This window comes from Tamandua tetradactyla, chromosome 5, assembly GCF_023851605.1.
Source record: "Tamandua tetradactyla isolate mTamTet1 chromosome 5, mTamTet1.pri, whole genome shotgun sequence".
NCBI classification, from domain to species: Eukaryota; Metazoa; Chordata; class Mammalia; order Pilosa; family Myrmecophagidae; genus Tamandua; species Tamandua tetradactyla.
This window is the reverse complement of record NC_135331.1, coordinates 95,742,382-95,762,566: the sequence shown is the minus strand read 5'-3', so window position 1 is coordinate 95,762,566 and position 20,185 is coordinate 95,742,382. Positions and strand designations below refer to the sequence as shown.

The 20,185-nt window shown below is 34.9% G+C and overlaps 1 protein-coding gene across 4 annotated transcripts in view; it reads left to right on the top strand.

Moving 5' to 3' along the window:
* BTBD9 (BTB domain containing 9) overlaps positions 1-20,185 on the top strand; it is a 540,815-nt gene that overhangs the window by 93,714 nt on the left and 426,916 nt on the right. The gene's annotated exons all lie outside the window — the stretch shown is intronic.

The following is a 20,185-nucleotide window of genomic DNA, read 5'->3' as shown; positions in this document are numbered from 1 at the left end:
TGACATTCTCTGGTCATTGTTTTAGATAATTCAGCTTTCTTTGGTGTACATTGAATGTTATTCAGAAGTAGCTGATCCACTATAGAGGCCTCATGCGATGAATACTAAAACTGTACTTTTCTTGTTATAGGGCCTTTTAATCTCTTTTATTGCTGCCCTACATTCCAGGTGCCTCTTACCCTGTCTCTGCTGTCGTTAGATGCAGCATAATTTTTTTGCACCCATCCTCATTAGATATAGTACCTTCTACAGTGCTGAAGATCTACAAGACGAAACACATGAGCAAATGAACATTGTTATTTATGGAAGCATTCTTTCCTGACCATATTACCTTGTATAAAAGCATGTGTATCTTCTTTCTTTTCTCTTTTGTTTAATCCCCCATAATGGGCATTGACGTATTTATTTACTTTTGAAGGCAGACACTTTTGCATTATTCAGCAGTTCACTAGTATGTTTTAGAATTGTAGATGGAATTATGTTGAGCCTTTACTTTACATGATTGGAGAGCTTTCCAATTCAAGAAATGCTTTATTTAGATGCAAAAGAAACAGTTTCAGTTAAAAAAAAAGTAATCATTTTAGTTTACAACTTAGTTTGATTGACCCTTGACCTACAACTTTGAAATCATATTTCAGCTAGCATAGAGCACCCTACATAAGAGGAACATTTTCTTCTATGAATGCAAAGCAAAATGTGGCCACATGGTGTCACTAAATTATAACAATTTTACTTGGGCCAAAAAGAATTTGAAATTGTTTTTTTTAACCATATTTAAATATAAATTGTCCTGAATTCTATGATTTGTGAAATAATGTGTGAAACTATTTGTACCCTTTAAGTCTTTCTACCAATGTGGAGCTTTAATTATGCCCAAAGTTGGTAGATACATTTTCAGGTGCTAGCTACTAGCTCTTGTATGTGAGCTGCTGTAGTGAAGTGATTCAGTTTTGGCCAAATAGGTTTTTTGTTTGTTGTTTTGCCCTCTTTTGGAATTTTGAGTAAATAGAAGAGTAATCTCAAAGGTGATAGATTCATTAAATATGTGTAAGGAATCCGGGAAAGGAGGAATGAGAATGAAGAGAGACGGGATCATAGGACCTCAAGAGAGGGATAGAGAGGACAGAAATATTTTTTGAGCATCTGCTTTGGGTCAAGTACATATAATTACCTTACATGATTCTCATAATAGCTCTATGGGAGAAATACCACTACCTTAATTTTGCACATGAGGAAATGGAGCCTTAGAGAAGCTAAATCTGCGATCAGGTCTTCCCAACTCCACAGTTGACATTACAGTCTTAGACGGCTTTTTCAGGATGTGATGTGAAGAAATAGCTCTGCTTTAAGAGTAGTAGAAGACATGAAGCTCTTGCTGCCTCCTTGGGAAGCGTATCCTCCAGGAATGCTGTAAGAGAGTGTCTGGTGTGGCCAGACTCTGCTTGTGCTGGCCACGGCCCCCTGTACAACAAGTACAGACATACTAATGATGATGATGATAATGAGCTTTGGGGGGAGTTTATTTCCTGAAATGCTCTAAAGGCAGTGTGCTTTACTGGGTGTATTTTGTCAGTTTGTCAATAGAGCTTTGAATTTTCCTGCCCCTTAGATTTTCATAAGAGCAATTGAGAATTTATTATTATAGATTGAACCTATGTTCTTAACTCCTAGTTTGTTTTGCTTTACATGTGTTTAAGAAACAAATTTTATTTAGTATGGAATATCTTTTCACAAAATCTCTTCACATCTTGCATTGCTTTGGGTTTGTTTTTTTTTTTTTAGTTTAAAATATTCTATTTATCATTTTCACCTAGAATCTTCTTAGTAGGGCACAAAAAAATTAACTGTGTTTTATATTTGGTAAGACCTTTGAGACATAACTGTTTGTATTTAAGTTATTCTACTGAATCCAGGCTTCTTTGTTTTCTTTTGTTTTGTTTAAAGAATAATATTTTGAGCTTATTTTGTGTTTAGTGGGAGGATTGGGGCATGAGAAAATAGAACAGGGTGTCCTTTTCCTTTGCATTTTGTTTTATAATTTTAGAATATAAATTAGTGTCTTTTAATAAGCCCGTTTGTATGAGATGATGTTAATGGCCTTAATGACCTATTATTATTACCGCAAACAGCTATTTTCTGTTTCTCATTCTGAAGGATAAAAATTATATTTGGTTCTGCTCATAGTTGCCTCCCAAGCAGTTAAATCCAGGATTAAGTTCAGATTGTACTTCTATAGTTGATCATCGAAAATTCTTTGTCTTATGCCTCCCTTATTCTCAATACCAGTTTGTTACTTAAAAGATTTATTCGTTCAGACACTGATTCCACCAACATTTATTGAATACCTGCTTTGTTGTAGGCATAAAAGGATCACAACTTTTAAAAAATTTTTGAAATAAATTATAATAGGTATAATAATAAATATACATATGTAAAATGTGGAAACAGTTATGGGGATACTATTGAAGGGAGTATTTGAAATGACTTTTTTAAAATAATATTTTTATAGACAACTCTTCACACACATACAGTTCATACATGCTATACAATCAGTGGCTCACAATATTATCACATAGTTGTGTGTGCATCACCATGATCATTTTTAGAACATTTACATCACTCCAGAAAAAGGAATAAAAAGAAAAAACTCATACATCCCATACCCATTACCCCTCCCTCTCATTGACCACTAGTATTTCCATCTACCCCATTTATTTTACCCCTTATCCTCCCTGTTATTTATTTTTTATCCCTAATTTTTAAAATTCATTTGTCCATACCCTGAATAAAAGAAGCATCAGACACAAGGTTTTCACAATCACACAGCCACATTGTAAATGTTATATTGTTATACAATTGTCTTCAAGAGTCAAGGCTACTGGAACACAGCTCAGCAGTTTCAGGTACTTCCCTCTAGCCACTCCAATGCACCGTAAACTAAAAAGGTGTATCTATATAATGCATAAGAATAACGTCCAAGATGATCTTTTGACTCTGTTTGAAAGCTCTCAGCCACTGAAACTTTATTTTGTCACATTTCTCTCTTCCCCCTTTTGGTCAGTTTGGCTTTCTCAGTCTCATGCCAGCTCCCAGCAAATCCCAGTAGTTCTGTCCCACGTTGCCAGGGAGCTTTATATTCCTGGGAATCATGTCCCACGTAGCGGGGAAGGCAGTGAGTTCACTTACCAAGTTGGCTTAGAGAGAGAGAGAGAGAGCCCACCTCTGAGCAACAAAAGAGGTTTTCTGGGGAGTGATTCTTTGGTATAATTATAAATAGGCTTAGACTGTCCTTTGTCAAAATAAGTTTTATAGGGGTAAACCCCAAGATTGAGGGCTTGGCTTGTTGATTTGGTTGTCCCCACTGCTTGCGAGACTTTCAGGAATTCTCCAAATGGGGAAGTTCAATATTTCCTCCTTTCTCCCCAGCCCCACAAGGGGACTTTGCAAATACTTCCTTATTAACTACTCAGATTACTCTGGGATATATCAGGGCATCACGCTAACCTGGAACAACCAACAATCTCATGCTCTACTCAAGATTCCATGTACTTATGGGTTCAACTTAACTGACCATATGAATTAAATTAGGTAGTATGCTACCCAGAATGTGAATTTTGGACCAAATAAACATATTTCCCTTTGGTCTCATACAAAAGTTAAAGTTTTAAAATATAGGTCATATCATCCTTTACCCTGTATTCTGATCTACCCCTGTTCTATCCAGATCAGCTTCCTTTATATCTCTAGATGAAGTCTGATCTCTTTTTCAACTTTTAAACAGTTTCTATATAGGGTACTGATGACTTTCATAGCTTCAGAGCTTGAACTCTGAGTCTCAGGTATCACATAGACACCTGAAGTTTCTAGGAATGACCAGTAAACTGACTTAACAAAACCACAGAGTTGAGCAGGTAAAAGAAGGGAGGAAAGGTATTCTGTGTATACAGCACACTTGTCAAAGGCAGTGTCTCTTTTGGACTTGGCCAAATCTAACCTCTTCACTTAAGATTCTTTGGAATTGGGTCTTTCTGCTTCTCTAGCTTCATCCTTGGTTCTTACAGGATAAAAAAGTTCTTTTCATCTTACTAATCAAAATTGTCTGTTTACCATCTATTCACCTATGCCTCCTATCTGTGTCCCTATGCTCAGATAATGTGCATGAATGACAATCTTCTCGATATTACCTTTTATAAGTGTTCCAAGATTTCCAGGTGCTTGGTTTTTGTTAGAGCTGTGATTTTTTTTTTTTTAACTTCCTGAGAAGTGAAGAAAAGTCTCTTTTAGACTTAGCGTTTGTGCCAATGTGTTTTTGCTTTAAAATATTATATATATATATATACACATATATATAATATGGTTAATTTTTTTTATTGTATAGTATATCATATTCAAAGAAAGAAATAAAAAGGCAATAATTTTAAAAGCACCCTTCAACAAGTGGTTACAGGACAGATCCCAGAGTTTGTCATGGGCTTATATGATCCTCTCATGTTTTTCCTTCTAGCTGCTCCAGAATATAGGAGGCTAGAGGGCTTAAATATTTTTTTTATCATCACAATCGACTTTTTCCCTTCTTTTTTTTTTTGCGAAAAATAACATATATACAAAAAAGCCATAAATTTCAAAGCACAATGCTACAATTAATTGTAGAACGTATTTCAGACTTTGACATGGGTTACAGTTTCACAATTTTAGGTTTTTACTTCTACCTGCTCTGAAATGCTGGAGACTAAAAGAGATATCAGTTTAATGATTCAGCATTCATATTCATTTGTTAAGTCCTATCTTCTATGTATAATTCCACCATCACCTTTGATCTTTCTATATCTCTCTTTAGTATAATATTTTATAGGTGCCTTATTCTTAGGCACATACTGCAAAAGAGGAAATTAATGTTAGTATCAGTTTTCCTGTTTGAGATCTCTTTTTAGAACTTCTGTTTTGACATTGCAACTCTCCCAATACTTATTTGTGGAATTTAAGAAATCCTAAACCCAGAAGCAAAGTACTGAACTATTGGGCACAAGATGGTGGGTCCATTGAGTAAACAGCATGGAAGGGATAGAATGCAGAGCCATGTGGGACTCTGAACTCTCTAGATTCCTGAATGTGAACCAGAGACAGGGGGAACAGGGACAAAAACGAGTTATGGAATGGAGAACAGGAAACCATGAATTAATGGAAGGGGTGGGGAAGAGTTTCTAGGGTCACCGACCCAGATTCCAGAGTAAATAAGAAAGTAATAACAAGGCACTGATACTTCATTGACTTTTCTTTTTGGAAGATAAAGAAGTTGGAGGGATAGTTTTGGTCTTGCAGATCAAAAAATAAAAACAAAAACAAAAAGAACACTTGGATGCAGATTTCTTTGAGAATTGCATTAATTTTCCAACCTTGTTTACTTTGGAAATGGTAATCTAAGGAAGATAATAGTTAAGTAGCTAGGCTGGTAAACATTCAAATTTCATTCCATACTGCTAAGCAGTGATTGCTCTAGCTTTCATTGCATTTATAGCTTGAATCATCCAGTATAGCCATTTGTATATATCATGTATGCTTCCCTAGTTACTTTGTAGTTCCTGGACCTTACTTTATATTCCTTTGATAGTAGTTGCTCATCAGATAGCTTGTTGAGTCTCTTTAGTGCCCTAAACATCCTTGAATACAGATGTCTGGATAGTAATAGATTTTTTTCCGGAAAAATCCTTTTAACACTGCTATTTTATTTTCAGTATCAGAAGGACATACTAGGAATTGAGAAGATTTTTAATATTTCTGTCCACAGAAGATATGTTGAAAGAGAATTGTGTGTCCAAGTCTTATGGTTAATAAAATCACCAGAGCCTTCTTTGTGATTGTTATAAACAGTACCAGGTTCCCTCGATCTGTGGATGCAAGGTTAGCTCAGGGGAGAATGGGCCAGAAGTGAAACCAGATTGTTGACTGCCAGAAATTCTGGGCAGAGTGCCAGACTTGGTTCACCTTCTAATAACTTGTCTCTCAGTATGAAAATAGAGGGCTCAATCCCTGCAAGGAATGGTGGTAGCACAAATGCTTAGATTTCCTTCAGCGCAGAGTGCTTTACTGATGCAAGCTAAGGTGGGAGAAGTGATCAGCATGGATTAGTGGCTCTGACCTCATTTAAGAAGTATAATATTTTCTTGAGCAGCCTTATTTCATTATGTTTCAAATTATAATTTCATAAGTTAATAATTTTCTTCCAAATAATGTAGGTCATATATACATATGAATATGTTCTGCCTGATAGGAAGCTGTAGGTTTAATTTCTAATAGTCATAGAAATTCTAGGCACATTATGAAACTATTAGGATGTAGCAGCTGTTTTAGTTCATTTCACCCTGCAAAAGAAATGTGATGCAGACTAAAATGATCAGTAATTATGTATTTTGAAAGCTAAACCTCCAGTTATAGAAAGAGCTAATTTACACATTAGATACTGATAAAACTACAGTATGCTCTGAGTTTCAAAGTTAGGTTAGTGTTATCTCCTGCATAAGACTGTGAAAGAAAATCTGTGCCAAAAGACATTTTTCTCATCTTTGAAATCCTCTTTTGCATTACCCATTGTAATTTTGGAGTTTCAAATCAACAGTAATGAAAAACTGCTTGATAGTTTTCTAAAGGAGAAAATTAGAAGGAATGTTAGAGAGAATAGAATTTAGGAGGATTTTATTTTTTTCTGTTGATCAGTGCCTACCATCTGCCTTCCATTTAATATTTTAGAAGCATGCATGCATTTCCCAGTTCTGAGCAGATGATGTTCATGGTTTGTTGAGATATATGTGTATTCTGGATGTGTGTGTGTATACCTACAGTGCTTTAAAATCACATTTGAAGTGTAAAACAGATAATGAGTCTAGATTTTGGGCTAATTTGCATATTCAGCTCTTATACACAAAACAAGAGACCACAATGACACTGATTGCCTTTTCTACTTTAGAATCAGCACTAACCAGGTGTCAACAAATATTTTGATTAAACGCTTTTCTTAATTGAGGAACTTTGGGGCACATTCTTTGTATAAACATATGTTTTCTTTGATTTCCAGGGACACATTTTTAGTATAATTCATGGATGCATCACACTTGTAAGCGATCATGCACAGAAATGTATTTTTCTCTGTAAACTTTTTCTTTACCATTCACTCTCTAGGGCAAAAATATGGTTAAGGAACAGATACTCCAATTCAGGGTATTTGCCTAAAATTAATGTGGTAAATGGATAATCCTGAATTAAGAAAATTGAAAATTTTAAAGTACAGATTCATAAAGTTCACTTTTCTAAGAGATTTTTAAAGGTTTAAAAGTTCTAATACATTTAAAATATGATTTGATTGCAGAAATTTTGTCAATATTTGATTTGTATTCATTGTATCTTTTATGTTTAATTATGTATACATAATATTTACAAAAATGGTATTGTTCAAACTATTTTGAAACTATATATATATGTATGTATGTATATGTTTATCTTCATTGTGGCTATTATTCCATGTTAGTACATAAAAATCTGCTTTCTCCTTTTTAACAATTAACACAGTATTTTAACACAGCATTCTAAATGTACTATTGTTTACCTAGCAGGTTTCCCTTTAAGATGTTTCTAGTTTTGCTCTTACAGAACAATATAGTATGCTTTGCATACTTTAATCTGCTTATCTCTTTACATAACCAGATAAAAGGGTATGATCATCTTAAAATGTGAAACATATTGCTAAATGGCCATCTAAAAACATTGTACTAGTTTATCCCCACCTATGATACCCTATTTTCCCATATCTTTATCAATAATATCATTATTTTTCATCTTTATCAAACTAATAAGCAAACCATGAGCTCATTTGTTTAATTTGCTGATTTTTTATTATTTATGAAGTTGAGCAACTGTGCATATGTTTATTGATAAGTATCCACATTTTTGTGGAAAAGATGAAATTTGAATTGACCTGAAAGGATGAGTAGAGTTTTGGCCAGGTAGTTTCAGAAGGGTTTCCAATGAAGTTAGATATAAACAAATAATTACAAGTAGATGAAGAATTATAAGCTGTGATAAATGCAAAGAAGGAAAAGCACAAGTGGATATTAAAGATACAAGAGAGATATATAGACATCTCTTGGGGGATGTCTTTTAGAGAAGTCTATTACATGTTCATAAAGACCTACATCGTAATTAGAAGTTAGGTAGGCAAAGACAAAAGAAGAAAGGATTTGGAGCACAGGCAGATAGAGAAGCCTTGAGGAAAGAAAAAAACTTGGCCTGCTTAAGAAAATGAAGACTGTGGTTGGAGAATGGTGTCAAGGTAGAGGGGGGGAGAGATAGGTCAAGACGAGGTTGTTCAAGGTTTTGGGAGGCCATGTTGAAGAGCTTATAATCTCAAAAGTCCAGTCCACGGGAAGAGTGTTAAACAAAGGTGGGACCATAGCTGATTTAAGTTTTTTTAAGATCTTGTTTATTTTGTGAGGAATGGATTGAGGTGGGTGGGAGCAGAAGTAGGGAAGCCAGTGGAAGGCTTCTGCTGTAATTCAGGAGAGGTATGCTAGTTGTTTGTATATGGATTGTGGCAATGGAGTTAAACAAAAATGGATACATTTGAGATGGTTCTCCAGCTTATGTTACGAGACTCCCAAAGAGATCTGTTAGATATATAAATTTGGAGCTGAAAAAGAGAAATCTCAGTTGAAGATGGAAACTTAGAGTTGTGTCATAGGGTGTGGTATTTGAAGCCATGAGAGTTGAGGAAATCCGAAAGGGAGAGAGTGTAGTAAAGTGTAGAGCAAGAAGAAAAGAGAACCTAGAGTTGAGTCTGAGGTGCTCCAAAATCTGGGCAAGTAGAAGAGAAGCTGGCAAAGAAAATGGGGAAGGAACAGCCAGCAAGAGAGTAGTAAAGCTTGGTTTCAAGGAGGTCAACCACACCAGATGTTCCTAAGAGATCATGTAGATGAGGAATGGAAAGTATCCATTGCTCCTGAGAGTATGGAGTGCACAGTCACCTTGGCAGTTGCAGTTTTATTAACATGGTAAAGGGTGGATGCAAGACTAGAGTGGATTAAAGAAATAAATCTGTAATTTGTAATCAAATAAAGCATGCATACATTGTTCCAGTAATTCCTGTTTTGTAGAATTCATGCAAAGGAAATATGTAGTGAAGATGCTTGTTGCAGCATTGTTTGAACATCAAAAAAACTGCAAACTACCAAAGTGCCCGTCAATAAGGGCACTTTTTTTTTTAAGATTAAAAATAATTAGTTGTATCCATATCAATTGCCCTAGAGATGTCCATTAAAAATTATATGAAAAATGCATGTTGCAGATAGTGTGTTAATTCTGATGCTACTTTTGCCAACAAACAAAAACAACCATATATATGCATATAAATATTTGTGTAGATTTATATGAGCATAGAGAAAGGTATAGAAGGATACACATCAGATTATTAATAGTGATTCCTTCAGGAAAAATGAGGAGGTGAGGAAATAAAGAAAGAATAGAAAACTCTTGAGAAAGTTTGCTGTGAAGGGTAATAAAGATACACAGTGGAGGCTGGAAGTGGATGTTGTTTAGCTTTCTTAAGATAACGGATATTAAATATGCTTAAATGGTGATTGAAAGGACCAGGAGAGAACAATTAAAGAGGGAAGGAAAAAGATAACCAATGGAATGAAAGCTGCCTTAATTTTGTATAACAGGAGGGAAGAAAAAGAGGACAAATAATGGTGTTAGATTGCAAATGCCAGTGTGATTGCTTCTGTTTTCTTTAAGAAGTCTGAAACAAAATTATCAGCTTGGAGTAAGAGAGAAGTAAAGGCAGGAAATAGTTGTTGCGAACAGTAGGAGAGTGGCCTTCCTAGGGAAACTGTAGCATGCCAGGCAGAGTTGACTGTCCGTTTGTGATTGGTAAGCGTGGATTTATAGTGATTTCCTCTGTCTGCAGTAAAATTTAGTTACTTAGTTTAATGCTCAGGGAAGGAAATTGGGTTCAACCCAGGTAGAGTTTGGCTAATCTAGTGCAATAGAACATGAGGGGGACAAGAAAGTAGAGAGTATTTGCAAAGACTCAGGAAATAAAGTCTACAGATGATGGCTACTGGGACAAAGCTTTTTCCTCCTCCTGAGTAGTCCCCTCACCTCCAGGTCCCCTTGTTTACCTTCTGACTTTGATTTATGTTGGCACTACTGCCTCTACCACCACCACCATTTAAAAATGCATATAAGGAGCAACTATTTTAACCTGATTATTAACTGTAATCAGAGTGTAGCTATTTTTCTGGTATTTTCTTGTAGCTCTTGAGAACAGAAGTTCTGGGATGTATCTTTATCTTGATTGTGTGCCTAGAATCTGGAAAGAAACCAAATTTAAAAAGTAATAGGTTTAATTGAATCTGAGAATATGCTCCATATGGTACTTAATGTCATTGTCCACATCCTGCCTAAAATGTACTAAACTTAGTGTAGTGTTGGCAGACTCTTCAGTTGTTTGGTCAATTGAGAGATTATTTTGAACATTGTCATTGAAGAGTACTCATTATTTGAGTATTATACCATTGATTTTATCAGTTTGTTATTTATGTTGTCAGTTTAGAGAATACATGACCGATAGATATGACATCTTTAGAACAGGTCTTAAATAAAACACACAAGAATGTGTTTTATTGCTGTCATAATGTGTTTTAAAATATACTATACAGAATCTGGGTCTGAAGGACTCTAGCTCATATCTTGATCTTTGGTTTTGTTTTGTTTTTTTTTATACAAACTGTTGATGGTGTTTTTTTAAAAGGCAGTATCTTTGGGGTGTGGGTGATAAGGATGGGCACCTTCATAGTACCAGGTACTTTTACATACATTATTTTTTTTGCTCTTCCAACCACTCTGGGAGGTAGGTATTCATTTTACAGTCTCAGAAAGATTAAGTAATTTGTCCAAAATCTCAAAGCCAGAAAGATTGAGGATACTAATACAGATATGTCTGGTTTCAAGGCCTGTTACACTGTTTCACTGAGAAGGAATACATTCACATAACTTAAGAAGAACTTCTTCCCTCTTATTCGTAAGGCTCCACAGATACATGCTTTGATCTAGTACCTTGTTGTTTGGAAGCTTTGTTTATAATACTGGCTTTGTCAAAGGATTCTGACAAAGTCCATATAATGATATCCTAATACTTTGTTTTTATAGCTCCTGATAAGAGATTTTTAGAGGCTCTTCTTTTTGTTTGGAAGCTTGCAAACTGTTATAATGCCTGAATGGAGGAGGAAAATTGTTTCTTAACTAAGGTGTGGTTTATAACGTAGGAAATGCCCATGATATTCCAGACACTTTGAATATTTCATTTGGTCCTTGCCTGGAGGTCAGCATTATTGTCCAACTACCGTATTCACAAATGAGGAAACTGAGGCTGAGAGGACATAATGAACTTATAATGATACAGCCAGATCCGAACAGCTGGGATTGAAGCCAGATCTGTCTGACTCTGTAAAGGTTTTTTTTGTTGCTGTTTTTAAACACATAATGCTATCTTTCCTTTTTTTTTTTTTTTTTTAATCATCTTGTATTATTTTTTGGTGAGACTTTAGAGATAGAAATTATTTTATTTTAGACCTCAGGGTTCTGAAGTCATAGCTTTTACTTCAGTGTGATTGAATACACACTTGCACATAAGCTTGACATACAAATTTTATAGAACAGGGATACTATCTATGTTACGGTTAATTTCATGTATCAGTTTGACTAGATTATAGGCATCTAGATTTTTTTGTCGAGCAAGTACTGACATGATTGTTAGTGTGAGGGTATTTCATGGATTTAATTAATTATTTGATTGCATGTATGGCTGATTATACCTACAATCAACAAAAGAAGATTACCTTCAGCAATGAAAGAAGTTTGATCAAAACATTTGAAGGCCTTAAAGGTAGAACTAATGATGTCAGCAGTCAGAAGAATTTCTATCTTTACTTCAATTAGCCAGCTTCTCCTAGGGAATTCCCCAAAACTGTCATTGGAATTCCCACTTTGCAGCCCTGCATATGGAATTCAGACTTGCCAGTCCCCACAGTTATGTGAGCCAATTCCTATAATAAACCTCTTACATACATATATATGTAAATATCTGTATATATCCTATTGGTTCTGTTGCTCTGGAGAATTCTATTAAAATCCATGTGCTATATAGTTTCAATCTTTTAAAAACATTTAGTACCCTTGGGAGGTCTGGATTTTGATAACTGCCAGATGCATGTTTAGATGCTTAAATTAATAAGTCAAGATTTTAATTTTCATAATACGGTTAGTGAATGGTGCTAGATTGAAATTATTTCCATTATCAAAGAGTGAGAAACATGCTAGGTGTCATAGCACAAACATATCTGATAGGGTATGCAGATATGTGATATTAAAATATAGAATGTCAGGATATGCTTCTAGTCTCCCGAGAAACTTTTCTGGTTCCCATAGACAGAAGCATTTCTGTGATGACTGTGGCCTTTCATATATGGGTTCCTTTGTTATCTGAATGTCTTGCAGTTGCATAGAAAAACAGAAGCCGTCATAATACAAAAATGTTCACTAATGAACTCTCCACCTGTAAAATTAGTACCCACTCAAACATTCATCCTTGATGAATACTATCCCTGCCCATCCCTTTAGTTATAGGGTTATCCTGGTTGTTGGGAAGATGTAAAGTCACTTTACCTGATTGGAAATTTTGCAAAAATACAGGAAATAAAGATTTCATGAAATCAAGAACAGTGATGTTGAAAAACTGTAGACTCACTTGCAAAACCATTGGCAAGCGATATTCTGCTAGAGGTGGACCAAAGAATGATTGGAGAAGTAAAAATCTACCAAAGTGATGACGTTGTAGGCATTTCAAGAAAAGAATCTGACTATAAGGGAAAATTTTTGATGCCCAGGTATTTTTGCAGCAACATCTTTCACTGTTATTGTACTGAAAAGTTTAGTCAGGAAATTTTAGAAAAACCACTCTATTTGTTTATTTTTACCATTATTTTTGTTAGCACATAGGTGCGTGCATTTAAATTTTGTTAAATAGAAGATAAAATAAACTTATATTTGATTGCTCATTTTAAAAATATAATAAAATTCTTTTTTTCCCACAATCATTTTCAAATTTTTGCCTCTATTTTAAATGAATTTGCTTTAATTGTCCTTTTTTCAGATAACTATTATCCTTGAATATTGAGAAGCTCTTAAAATGGTTTATAATTATCTTTATATATCTGTATGTCTTGCCTCTCCAGTTATGCTGTAATGAACAGCAGCAAAAATGCTGGCTTGGTGCAATTAGAGATGGGGTGACTTATAAACAATAATCTCGTCTGCAAGATGGCTAACCAACAGGCTACATTTTTATCTTGGAGAAAGAACTTAGGTCACTCATTAAATCAGAAGGTGTTATGTAAATAAAACTATGCCAGTTTGGGGATATTTGAGGGAAATATAACCGTATTATTTTTTAACTCTTTGTTTCTATTCAGTAGAAATATCCATGTTCTTCATATTACTCAGATTCTAAGATGAATACATTTTGGATGAATACATTTTGGAGCTTCCTTATCTGTTTGAAAAGAAAAATGTGTTTGTAACTTTACTAGCCTGAATTTGGCCCACTGGTAAGCTTTAAGGCTTATTTCTAATAGCAGGAGTGAAAGCTAATGCTTTACCCTGCTGACTGCTCTGGAAAGGATCTGGAAGCCCTTCGTCATCTGGGGATGACATTCATTTTTGGAATTTCCTTTTAAAACTTGGAGTCAGGGAAGCTCCCGAGATAGTGGTGTTATCAAAGAAATCAGTTGGTTTTGAAATCTGCATAAAGTTGAATGTATAATGCATACTTGATGATTTTCTAGTAACCTGCAGCAAACATGTGAACTCTGTTTTAAGCAAATATCAGAAGATTGTTTTTTGAAATCTGCATAGTAGATGTATACCTTAAAGTCATTCTCCAAATTGAGCTCATTCATTATGACCTCCATTTACATTCTTCCCCAAAGCTTAGGCCATAATATTTATCTGTGCAATTTAAGTAGCAGAACATTAGTTAAGTGCTTGTTTTAAAGTAACTGCCATTTCACTTTATTTTTCTTTTATTGAAAAGTTCATTCCTCTGAGAGGAGTTCAATTTATCATTGTGTGGTTTAGGTAAGTTCCTTGATCTGAGGACAAAACACTGATTTGATTTGTAGACTTGTCTGTGGCACCTGTGTGACATACATGTCATGAATCTCTTAATAGTTGTGAGATTGCTTTCCATTGAAAAGTGTGACGTGTGACTGGTTCCTTTTCTTCCATTTTATGGCAGATCATAGCTCATATATCATGCTAATCATAACTCTTAATTTATATTTGTCCAAGGGATTTTACTCTGAGATTCACCTTCTTAGAAGCTCAAAAATTTCAATACCATATGTTTTTTTTGTATCAGTATGATTAAGAATGTATTTTCATTTAATGGCAGCATCTGTTCATTATTTAAAAAAAAAAGAAAGATAAATACATTGATATACCTACTTGTATTATTTTTCTTTCTACCTCCATCTAATTAGCTTTAAAGAGTATAAATCTCTTAGATTGGATTATTTAGAGATTTCATTCATTTTTGGGGATTAAAAAATGTATGTATTAAAGCAATATTCTTGTCAAGGACAGATTTTAGCTGTCTTTTTGTTGACATATACCTTGCATTAAAATTTCAGAAAACTTGTTGAGTTGAAGCAAAGTTATTTGTAACCATGATGTTTTATGTTATATGGTAAAACTGTGGAAATATATTATCTGGTTGGATTTAGAGTCAGCAGACTGAACAATTGATGATTTCTTATTCCTAGTCTAGTGCCTGATCCATTGTTGGCATTTGATGACTGTTTATTATTTTAGCTAATTACTTAATTAATTGGATCTTGAGGTAATTTAATCTGATCACTAAATGAAACTTAAGGACAGCTAATGTAATTTTTTTTATTTTTTATTTTTTTTTAATTTTTTTAAATTTTTTTCTCTCTATTATCGTTTTATTTCTTTTTCTGTTGTCTTTCTATTTCTTTTTCTAAATCAATGCAAATGTACTAAGAAATGATGAATATGTATCTATGTGATGATATTAAGAATTACTGATTATATATGTAGAATGGAATGATTTCTAAAAAAAAAACAAAAAAATAGTCTAATAATCTTGCAATAATAGAACTTGGATAAAATTTCATATATGCTAAGTTTAGAGTACTTACAAGGGTTATGAAATCTTATCAAGAACATGAATTGTTTACTTTTTCTTATATTATTTAAGCCTCTATTGATTCAGGTTTGCTTTTTTTCTGTTATTCTTCCTTCTTCATAGATAGTGTTTTTCCTGCCTAGGTCCTCTCATTTAACACTTTAAAAATCTGTGTTAGATTCAGAAGTTGTAGCTGTTATTTCTAAATGCTGAGATAATGATAAAGATTTGTATACAACCTGGTCTTTCTAGAATCTTTGGGTATTTATGTGACAGCTGAGATTTAGAGTTAGAGCTCTGAAGCTATGAAAGTCAGCAGTACCCTGTATAGGAACTATTTAAAAAGTTGAAGAAGGGATCAGACTTCCACTAGAGATATCAAGGAAGTTGATCTGGATAGGACTAAGGTAGATCAGAATACAGGGTAAAGGATGATAGCACCCATATTTTAAAACTTCAACTTCTGTGTGAGACCAAGGGGATAGATGTTTATTTGATCCAAAATTTATATTTTGGGTTAGCACATTACCTAATTTAACTTGTATAGTCAGTTAAGCTGAACACCATAAATACATAGAATCTTGACCAAGGCGTGAGATTTTGTTGGTTTGTCCAGGTTAGTGTGATGCTCTGATAAATCCCAGAGTGATTTGGGCAGTGAATAAAGTATTTGCAAAGTCCTCTTGGGGGACTGGGGAGAAAGGAGGAAATACTCAACTCATCGATCACTAGTATTTCCCCATTTGGAGAATTTCTAATATTCTCGCAAGTAGTGAGGATAATCAAACTGATAGGCCAGGCCCTCAATCTTGGGGTTCACCCCTATGAAACTTAATCCTGCAAAGGATAGGCTAAGCCTACTTATAATTACATCTAATAGTCACCCCCAGAGAACCTTTTTACTGCTCAGATGTGACCTCTGTCTCTAAGTCAACTCGGCAGGTGAACTCACTGCCCTCCCCTTTACATGGGGCATGACTCTCAGGGGTGTAAATCTCCCTGCAACATTGGGCAGAACTACTGGGATGAGTCAGGGCTTGGCATCTTGGGATTGAGAAAGCCTTCTTGACCAAAAGGGGAAAGAGAGAAATGAGACAAAATAAAGTTTCAGTGGCTGAGAGATTTCAAACAGAGTCAAGAGGTTATCCTGAAAGTTATTCTTATGCATTATATAGATATACCTTTTTAGTTTGTGGTGTATTAGGGTGGCTGAAGGGAAGTACCTGAAACTGTTGAACTGTGTTCCATTAGCCTTGATTCTTCAAGACAATTGTATAAAGATATAACTTTTACAGTGTGACTATGTGATTGTAAAAATCTTGTGTCTGCTGCTCCTTTTACCCAGGGTATGGACAGATGAGTAAAAAAGTTATGGATAAAAAGTAGATAAATAATAGGTGGGATAAGGGGTAAAATAAATGGGGTAGATGGAAATACTAGTGATCGATGAGAGGAAGTGGTAAGGGGTATGGGATATATGAGCTTTTTCTTTTTTCTTTTCAGTTCTTTTTCTGGAGTGATGCGAATGTTCTAAAAATGATCATGATGATGAATATACTACTATGTGATGGTATTGTGAGTCACTGATTGTACACCATGTATAGACTATATGTGTGCAAGGATGTGCCAGTAAAAATATTTTAAAAATCAGTATTAGATGCTCCTTTTCATTTATTCATTAAGCATGTATTTAGTGGGTCGGGTGCTATGCTAGGCACTGGGTAGTCAGGTGAGCAAACAATAAGTCCCATTCTCACCAGAAGACAGGTAATCAAGCAAGCACACAAATTACTGTAAAATTCTAACTGAGAAGTGCTATGAAAAAGAGACACATGGTGCTTGTGTGTTTAACAGAGTGCTGTGACAGCCTTGCGTACTGAGTGGGTGAAGAGTAATTGAGATTTATCTGGCCAAGGAGGGCAAGGGAATGGGATGTTAGAGGCAAAGTAAGTTCCTAGAGTCTTTTTTCCCACCATGCTGCTATCCACGTTTGCCTCTTGGACACTTCTTTCAGTGCCCAAGCTTGTTGGCGCCCTTCTCCTCCAGAACTTGTAACTGAAACTTCCAAGTTCTCTCTCATTAGGCAGGGCAGCTTTGCTATCTCCAAGTTCTTTCCTCAAATTAATTAATTTCTATAAAAACACTCAGTACTTCTGCAAAAATTTTATCCCCAGATCAAGGAAACTATTCTAAGCCATACATTGGCAATGCCGTTCATTTTTTTCTATTTATTCTTTAGAGAAATATTTATTGAGTGCCTGTTCTATACAAGTTGTTTTTCTAGGGATTGGAGATATAACCCTCACAGAATTTACAGTCCAGTGGGGGCTGTATACCTAGGTATTTCAGAGATAAAACAAAGAACACTCAGTTAACCTTCCTTAGAAGACAGCTGGGCTTATGAATAGCAAAAATATTTTCTGTCACATGTGAAGGCCATATTATACATATATCATAAATACATCAGAATGAAACACACCAAAAATTGTGACTTTCAATTAAAAGGCATCCTTATATTTTGTTGTAAAGTAAAATTTAAAAAGTTATATGTTCAATTTTTCCATACTATCTAATCACCAAATTTATTAGGTAATATGTAAGTTGTTTTTTCTTTATTTATGTGTAAGCATAATTCTCTTAAAGACGACTTTGCTAGATTTGTTGTTTGATCATTTTGACCAGTCAGAATCTAAAGAAAATAATGTCAGGTGTGTGGGCAATTTTGTTATAATTGGAAAGGTTTGTACATTCTTGTTTTCTCTGATCTATTGGTATTATATATATTCTGTATGCTGTATGGGAGGGGTCACACTGTATGGTGGGGGTCGCATTTCATTCTTTTTCCATGTGACTATCCCATTGTTGCAGCACCATTTGTTGAATTTTTTTTTTTTTTAGTGTGGGGAGTGCATGGGCCAGAAATTGAGCCCAGGTCTCCTGCATGGCAGGTGAGGTATTATATATTTGTATAGGTAGATAGGCTATTTTAAAATCATTAACCCCTACTCTAATGAAAAGACATACTTCCTTCATAAGACAAATGAGTTTTTCTAGAGGAATAATTTGGTATGAGTGGTGGGGAAGGGTAAGCCTCTATAGTAGAAAATTTGACACTTGAGACTAAACTAGTAAACGGATATTTTGCTGAATGTCTGCCTTGTGTCCAGTTGTAAGGAAAGTATATAAATCTATTGGACCATAACCTCCCATTCCCAATGGCTTAGTAAATCATTTAGCTAAATTACTAATGGAAAGTCTTGCTACTATTTCCATTTCTCCAAGGAGGAAGGATTATTTCTGTTGACTTATGGCAGACAGCATCCTACATTATCAAAATCTTTAAAAAATACTTTTCGCCCTTTATCTTTTGGAGAAGCCATTTGTTCTGCCCCTCAACTGATATTAGGGACAGTGGTGCAAGGTATGTCTAGTTTTTCTTTTTCCAGCATTCAGAATGCTAGCCTTAAAGGAGTTAGATTTAAGATAAGGCCAGCAGAGAAGTGAATGCTTTCTTCTTTGATCTTTTTCCATGACTGCCTGTCCCCCTCCAAATCTATCCAACACTGGGTGAAAATTATAGCTTCCTTACCACCATCTTTCCAATTAATATTATTTTCAAATTGGCAAACCATGGTGTGGCGAGCCTTTTTGCCTTTTGCCCTCTTCGTGTTTATGAAGCTTAGTTTCTGGTGGCTTTTTCTAATATGTTAACATTATGCTAGTAACCAAATTGGTTAGAGTTCAAAACATCAGCCTGTATTTACCAGTGAGTAAGATTGGTGGGTATTAAATAATCATGCAACTGTAGAATATTCTCTCTCACTTCCTTTTTCTTTGGGATTGCGTCAGCCTTGCTATCTTGTTTTCCCTTTTTAGGGTTTACTATCTCCATGAGGTAAACAAATTTATCATCATTTTCTCTTTCTGGACTACTTTTTATATTCCCTCCTTCCATGAAGTCAGTATAGTAAATTCAGTCAGAGCACTTTTTGCAACCCCAGGTGTTCATCCTATGATTTCATTCTTTAAACATGAGCCTGATTGTGCTAGATACTGCTTCAGATTTCTGTACTGTATGGTTAGCCTGAAGAAGAGGGAATTTCAAGATACGAAATTGGGAAGGAAAGATCGAGGCCCTAATTATATCTTGATCCTAAACTCTAGTCCAGCTGTACTATATTACTGCATTGTGGCATTCAGTGCTAAATCACTGAACCAACTAATATAGAGATATTTTGATTCGTAGTCAACTTTATATACAGGTATACATGTGTATATATATGTGTGTATGTATTTATATATGTTTATATATGTATAAACTCTCTTGGGAAGCTATGAGGAGAGAGGTAAATGGTAGGGCAGGAATTCCTGGGTCTCCAACTACAATACTGTCAAAATCCCTAATAATTTCTATATTTTGGGTATTTCTAGAATCTATCTTACCTTCATTTTACTCCTTTCCCTAAATCTTGCCTTCAGCATCTCTAGTTTGGACCTCACTAATTTCTCTACCCTTCTTTAGTCCATTCCCCACACTGTTGTCAGAGTCATGTTCCTAAAAAGCAAACTAATCATTTTTTTTCCAGCATAAAACCTTTCAGTGGTTCCTCTTTGTCTATATCATGAAACCCAAGCTCTATAACACCGATGCAATACAGTGTAATGGTTAAGGCTGCAGTTCTAGAAAACCTGACTTTTAAAATTTGATCTTCATTTACTGACTAAGTGACTTCAGCCATGTCACTTAACTTCTTTGGCCTCAGTTTATACATATGTTAAATGGAGATAATAGTAGCTTCTTTTCAGGAAAAGAAGGATTTTTATGAGGATTAAATCACTTAGAAACAGTGTAAAGTGCCTGGCACATGCTAAATGCTTAGTAAGTGTTAGGCCTTTTCTACTTTGCTTTTCTCACTTCCTGCTGAAACCTTA